General features: G+C 39.0%; 1 protein-coding gene across 2 annotated transcripts in view; it reads right to left on the bottom strand.

Moving 5' to 3' along the window:
• Nucleotides 1–262: 262 nt before the first annotated feature.
• The window catches only part of zdhhc2 (zinc finger DHHC-type palmitoyltransferase 2), a 70,469-nt gene continuing 64,731 nt past the window's right edge, over nt 263–6,000 (bottom strand). The window contains exon 13 of one of the 2 annotated variants that reach the window (XM_033029307.1): nt 263–660. The gene's annotated coding sequence lies outside the window, so the exon portion shown is untranslated. Of the gene's footprint in view, nt 661–4,009; nt 5,756–6,000 lie in introns of those variants that run through there. The other variant, XM_033029299.1, reaches the window with a different exon arrangement.

Below are 6,000 nucleotides of genomic sequence, written 5' to 3'. Positions count from 1 at the left end.
GTAGATGCACAGAGTCTCTTGCCAAGAGTAGGTGAACCGAGGACCAGAGGGCATAGGTTGAAGGTGAAGGGGAAAAGATTTAACAGGAATCTGAGGGGTAGCTTTTTCACACAAAGGGCGGTGGGTGTATGGAACAAGCTACCAGAGGAAGTTGTCGAGGCAGGGACTATCCCAACATTTAAGAAACAGTTCGACGGGTCCATGGATAGGACAGGTTTGGAGGGCTATGGACTAAAGGCGGGCAGGTGGGATCAGTGCAGCTGGGACATGTTGGCTGTTGTGGGCAAGTTGGGCTGAAGGGCCTGTATCCACGGTGTATCACTCTATGACAAACACCCTGGTGAATTTCCTTTGTACGTTCTCCCAATGTACTGACGTCTTTCCAATAGTATGCAAACCAGAACTGTACACAGCTATGGCCATTCCAATATTGGATTACATTGTACCAATTATTTCAAATACCTTGATGAACACTTAAATCTCAGAGGCCTGTGAACCAGGGTAAATAAAATGGATTGGCTAATATGAGTCCTTACCGGTCAGCATGGATGTGGTGGGGCAATGGGCCTCTTTCTGTGCTGCATGGCTATCTGCTTTCTTGTCAATTTGTGCCAATCCTTCCTGCTCTTATTCTATGTCCACTCTCACTTTCTTGATCGGCTGAAACGAGAGGTGTATATTCATTGAACCACAAATCGAAAACAACCTCACACAACAGTAACAAATATAAACAGTTTACAATTTTTTATTTTATTCTTTTATACTGATCCTGCTTCAAACGTAACCATTTTCACTTCTTTAGAGGATGTGCTCCAGTGATCTTGGTACTTCAATGTAGTGAGAAATTGCTGTACTAGCAGACCATCTCTGAATGGGATGTTAAACTAAGCAGGCAGGTTGTTACAAACGCCTCATGGCATTAAATCATAATCGTGGAGTTTTTTGTATCTTAGCCAATATTGCACCGTGAATCTCTAAAATAAAACTAGATTTTTATTTACATTGGCTCTGTGTAGGAACTGACTGTGTATAAATTGTGTATAAGATGTTTCTTTGCTGTGGGAGGGTTTAGGGCAGTGCACCTCCAAAGTAATTAAGTAAAGTATTTATGAAGCACTAAGAACAAGATAGGTACAATGTCAGGTAGTCACATCTAAAGTATACAAAAACCAGCACATACCAAATAGTTGTGGCTCATGGCATCTCATCTATTTCTGTACTGATTCCAGCTGTGGATACGTTACTGTCAGGAGGAGATGCAAACTGCAGAGTTAGTCTGGACCAGTGATAATGCACCTCTTTCTGGCTTTGTGGAAACAAAATTCCTGGGTGTATTTTATGGGAAATTTCACTTATTCCATTATGGAATGCAGGGAATGTTCCCAAATTCCATTCACTGCCGAGTTGTGTACAGTTTATGAATAATTTGGAGCAAAGTACAAAAACAAACTTTGGGGTCCTGATTTGCACAGTGAAGGCATTTTATTTCTGCTTTTGGGAAATGGAAAGGGATCTGTCAATCTGAAAATAATCAGCCTAAAAAAAAAACTGCGGCTGGTGGGAAATGTCACTTATGAGGGCTCTCGTTCTTTAATAGCTTCTTAAAGCAATATTTCTCTCACATTTAATCAGTGTCAATAGAAGAATGTAAAACTAAAGCATTACCAGTTCACACATAATTGAGTAACTCCTGACTTGAATTTAAACCTCAATATCTCCAGTCTTGGTTGACTCACACATTGTAATCGTGAAAATGTAATAATTTACAACTGCTATCTTTGAAATGTTAAACTGGGACTTCTAGTGGGTAAAGATGATCCAATTGTTCTTTTCAAAATGCACACAAATTCTCCTTGAGTCCAAGGCAATATTAATCTCTCAATTCACATACTCTGAACATATTATCTGGGCATTATCACATTTCTATTTATAGGACTCAGCGTTGCACAGTTCAATTGACATATTTCTCTTCAACTAAACACTAAACTCTAAATGACTACTTTGGAATGCTCAAAATATAGGTGTACTCTGAAGCAGATAATTTGCGTATTGGTGCAATCTTTCCCCAGGAAGTAAAAAAATATGAAGGGTTCTAAGATTTTATATAGTTTGATAAAATGATTGGTAATTTGAAACTGGATCTAAGCCCCCCAATATATTGGAAAGGAAGCAAATGCACATAACTAGCCAAAAGCACTCTATGCTTTTTGCAGGATGTGTTATCAACTTTTGAATGCATTGGTGTTTTACCTGCCATGCTCTAAAATTGTAAAGCACAACATGGAGGCTATCAGGTGAAAGGATTATTCTTTTAATTATCCAATTGTGGAATTGAACAGAGCAACTGCTTTCCTTGGTACAGCATAAATAAATGTGGCCCGGTCTCTTCTGTCCCAAACAAACATTGATCCTCCAGGCCCAATGCTCAGTCCAATTAAATAACCTCAATCTTCACATGTACAACCATCCCAAGGTGTGATGGTCATCTCTGGCTTCTGACCCTTGCCTGTCGTCAATTCCAATTTACCATCTCCCACCTCACTTGCATGGGAGGCATTATGATGGAAGATGGGACCCAAACGTGGTTCTCTCATTTTGGGCGGGATCCTCCTCACAAAATATTAATGTGGACAGAGGTACATTATTATTTATTCATTATGGAATGCAGGGAATGTTCCCAAGTTTAGATGCTCACAATTTTCAAAACCAATGCTTTAGAAAAGTGATAGATTCCAAGGCATTTGACCAACTTAATGAACTGTAAAAGCAACAATGGGAATTTTAAATTTAAAGGACATATCCCAAACATCTAAAGGTTTCAAACCTCCTCACATTTATAATCATTAAAGTAGTTTATTAAAATTATTTTTTCAGTTAATTTTCCGGTGATGAAGGGGAATGATTAAATCATATATTTAAAGTTGTAACATTTAGGACTTCACTGCCAAATTTAGTTTAGCGGTACAGCGCGGAAACAGGCCCTCCCGCTCACCAAGTCCACACCGACCAGCAATCCCCACGCACCAACACTATGCCACACACACTAGGGACAATTTACACTTATACCAAGCCAATTAACCTACAAACCTGTACATCTTTGGAATGTGGGAGGAAACCGAAGAACTTGGAGAAAACCCACCCGAACACGGGGATAACGTACAAGCTCCGCACAGACCGCACCGGAGTCAGGATCGAACCCGGGTCTACTGGCACTGTAAGGCAGCAACTCTACCGCTGTGTGTGTTGTAGATTGTGTGATGTAGATTTGGCTTATGAAGCAACATTTTGACAACACGCACATGCAAGCCTTTTGGAATAGGGGTATTCTTCAATGTTTAATGCTAGGATTAATTAATTTCACTCTTAATTCGATTTGTGTGTCATGTAGCTACCATTACTGGATTTTCTCTGGATCTATATACACCTTCACTGAGTACATTTCCAAAGAAATGACAAGATTAACATGCTAATTGTTCAGATTTCCAGAATCCACAGTAGTTTGCTTTTGCTTTAAGTCATTAAAGGGGCTGTCCCACTGCGGCGACCTAATCCGCGAGCTCTGGCGAGTTTGCCCTCGACTCATACTCGCAGCATGGTCGACACGAGGTCATAGGAGGTCTTTTTAACTCTCCTTCATGCTCGAGAGTAGTCCCCGCAAACACGAGGCCTCAGCTAGGTCGCGGCGTATTTTTCAACATGCTGAAAAAATGCCCTCGAGTAAAAAAAGGTCGCCGTGGAAAAAATCAATACTTTTTTTACTCGTAGGTTTAGTCGAAGTAGGTCGGCATGTTATTCGTAGGTAATCGAGGGTAGTCGAAGGCAATTGAAGGTAGTCGTAGTACATAGTGTTCAACATAGTCGAAGGGAGATCGAAGGATGTCGTCTTCACTCTCCACTATTCGGTGTCCAATTTTCCCGAAGCTAGTCGAAGCTAGTCTTCAACATAGTCGAAGGAGGTCTTCTACATAGTTGAAGGAAGTCTTCAACATGACAATTTTTCAAACTCTCCTAAACTCACCAATTAGGTCGCCGCAGTGGGACAGCCCCTTTAAGCCACTGACTCTCTTCTTAATGCAAATGATTTATTTTTCCCATTTGTTTTAAAGCACTTGTCCCAGCAATGTAATCAAAATACCCCTGAATATATTCCACAGAAATAACGCAGTTCTTTAAAATGCCTTGGTAGAAATCACCACTAGAAAACTAATTTGTTCTAAGGCCACTATAAAATTAGTTCCCCTTTCCACAGATATTCCTGTTTTTTTTTTAAATTACAACCCTAGAATTTTACAGCCTTCAAAATTGTTCTTAGTTTACATTATCCGATCTGTGTTATAAAAGACTGGTGCCTAATTAAATACTCTATTTATTAACTTGTTTAAGAGGAGGCCAAAGAGGATTTACTCATGTTTCAAAGCAGCAGTCAGAAAATTAAATGCACATAATAACTAATATTAATGAAGACTACTTCACTTTTCATTGCATAGGGGAAACCTCTCTCCCCAGAATATATATTTTTCTCTACAAATTGATTACAGAAATAAAAATAATACTAATTCCATTGGCTTGAGCCATACTAAAATTTATCTTTGAAAATGTCTTGATCATTAATTTCAAATAGATTACAGCGTTGGGTCCAACTTTCAATGAAGGCACTATGAAGGGGCAATTTTGTGCTTTTTTTTCTCCTCTCACTTCAGCATGTTTTCTGTATTTCAACTCCCTTTGTATTGATTGTGCTGATGGCACTTTGTCATGTATCTCTTATGATGTGTAAATATTGTGAAACTGTTACACTATTCATATCATTCCATTTTATAACAACACGCACAATGAAATTGTCATGCTGACTTAACATTTGTAAGGGAAAACTGGACGCCAAAAACTGGCAACAAGGTCATTTCTCGTGTCTGCTAAAATAAATTAAAAAGGATTGAATGCCACAGTTGCAGCATGCAAAACCTACCATTAGAAACAACACAGTACAGAATACCGCCCGTCTGAAAAAACCATTTAAAATATTTTCATTCAGCATTTCTTTGGCTAGAAAACCAACTACTTCTGCAAGTTGCTTTCAGCAAAATTGCAAAACATATGGTTTAGATGTTCTAAAACCAATATCATATACACTTCTCACCCCATATCATAGCAAAATCAAAATCAAAATAAGTCCCCAGTGCATTAATGAAAGGCATATTCATGATATGTCATTTGTTTTTGCTTTGTAAGCCACCCCCTAAAATGTTGATAAAAATCTGTTCTTCTTATGAAATCCTTAACTGTCTGTTAACAGGTCATTCCTATTTAACAGAAAATACTATCACATGTACTGCTCTCAGAGAATGTGCGTCAGTCCTTGCGCATGTCATATGATTTGATGTGGAAATCATGGCATTACTATGGCAGGAGCAGTAATAAAAACAGTATTGTTTCAGCACTGTTTCAAAGGGCAAGAGACCATGTTTTCCTCAGTGATCTCATAATTGCTGCAATGCCAAGCTGCTATAAAGGTTTAGCGTGTTTTGTTAAGCAAATGCATTCAGAATAGAATTATATCCCCCATCGTACATTTAAGGGTGGCTGAACCAATGCGTTGTATGTGTTAAGCTGTGATAATAGGAAAACCAGTCAATCACAGGATTATTTCCATTGGACATCCCACGGAGGCACAGACATCTAATAGGAATAGTAGGTAGGTGAAGGTTGGGATCGTGGAGAACATTTCTTCCTAGATTTCTTCCATAAGCAGCTGCACCTAGAACTCAAAGAAAGAGATACAATGGATTTAGATCTCCATGTCATCAGTGTGCTCACGTTCTTATCTCTGTTGCCTAGCAACAACTTAGCAGAGTGGGTCTGCTACATTATACAAACTGCGTGTTCTGCTCCATTAGATGGCACAGCCCAAACAGTAAAAATATAGAAAATGTATAAGAAACATATTTTTATGGTGATGGGTTGAATCTGGTGGGCTTGGTACCTTGCATTAGTCAAGGAATG

Source organism: Amblyraja radiata, chromosome 1 (genome assembly GCF_010909765.2).
Source record: "Amblyraja radiata isolate CabotCenter1 chromosome 1, sAmbRad1.1.pri, whole genome shotgun sequence".
Classification (NCBI taxonomy): domain Eukaryota; kingdom Metazoa; phylum Chordata; class Chondrichthyes; order Rajiformes; family Rajidae; genus Amblyraja; species Amblyraja radiata.
The sequence above is the reverse complement of the archived record's forward strand: the minus strand, read 5'-3'. Positions and strand labels throughout refer to the sequence as shown.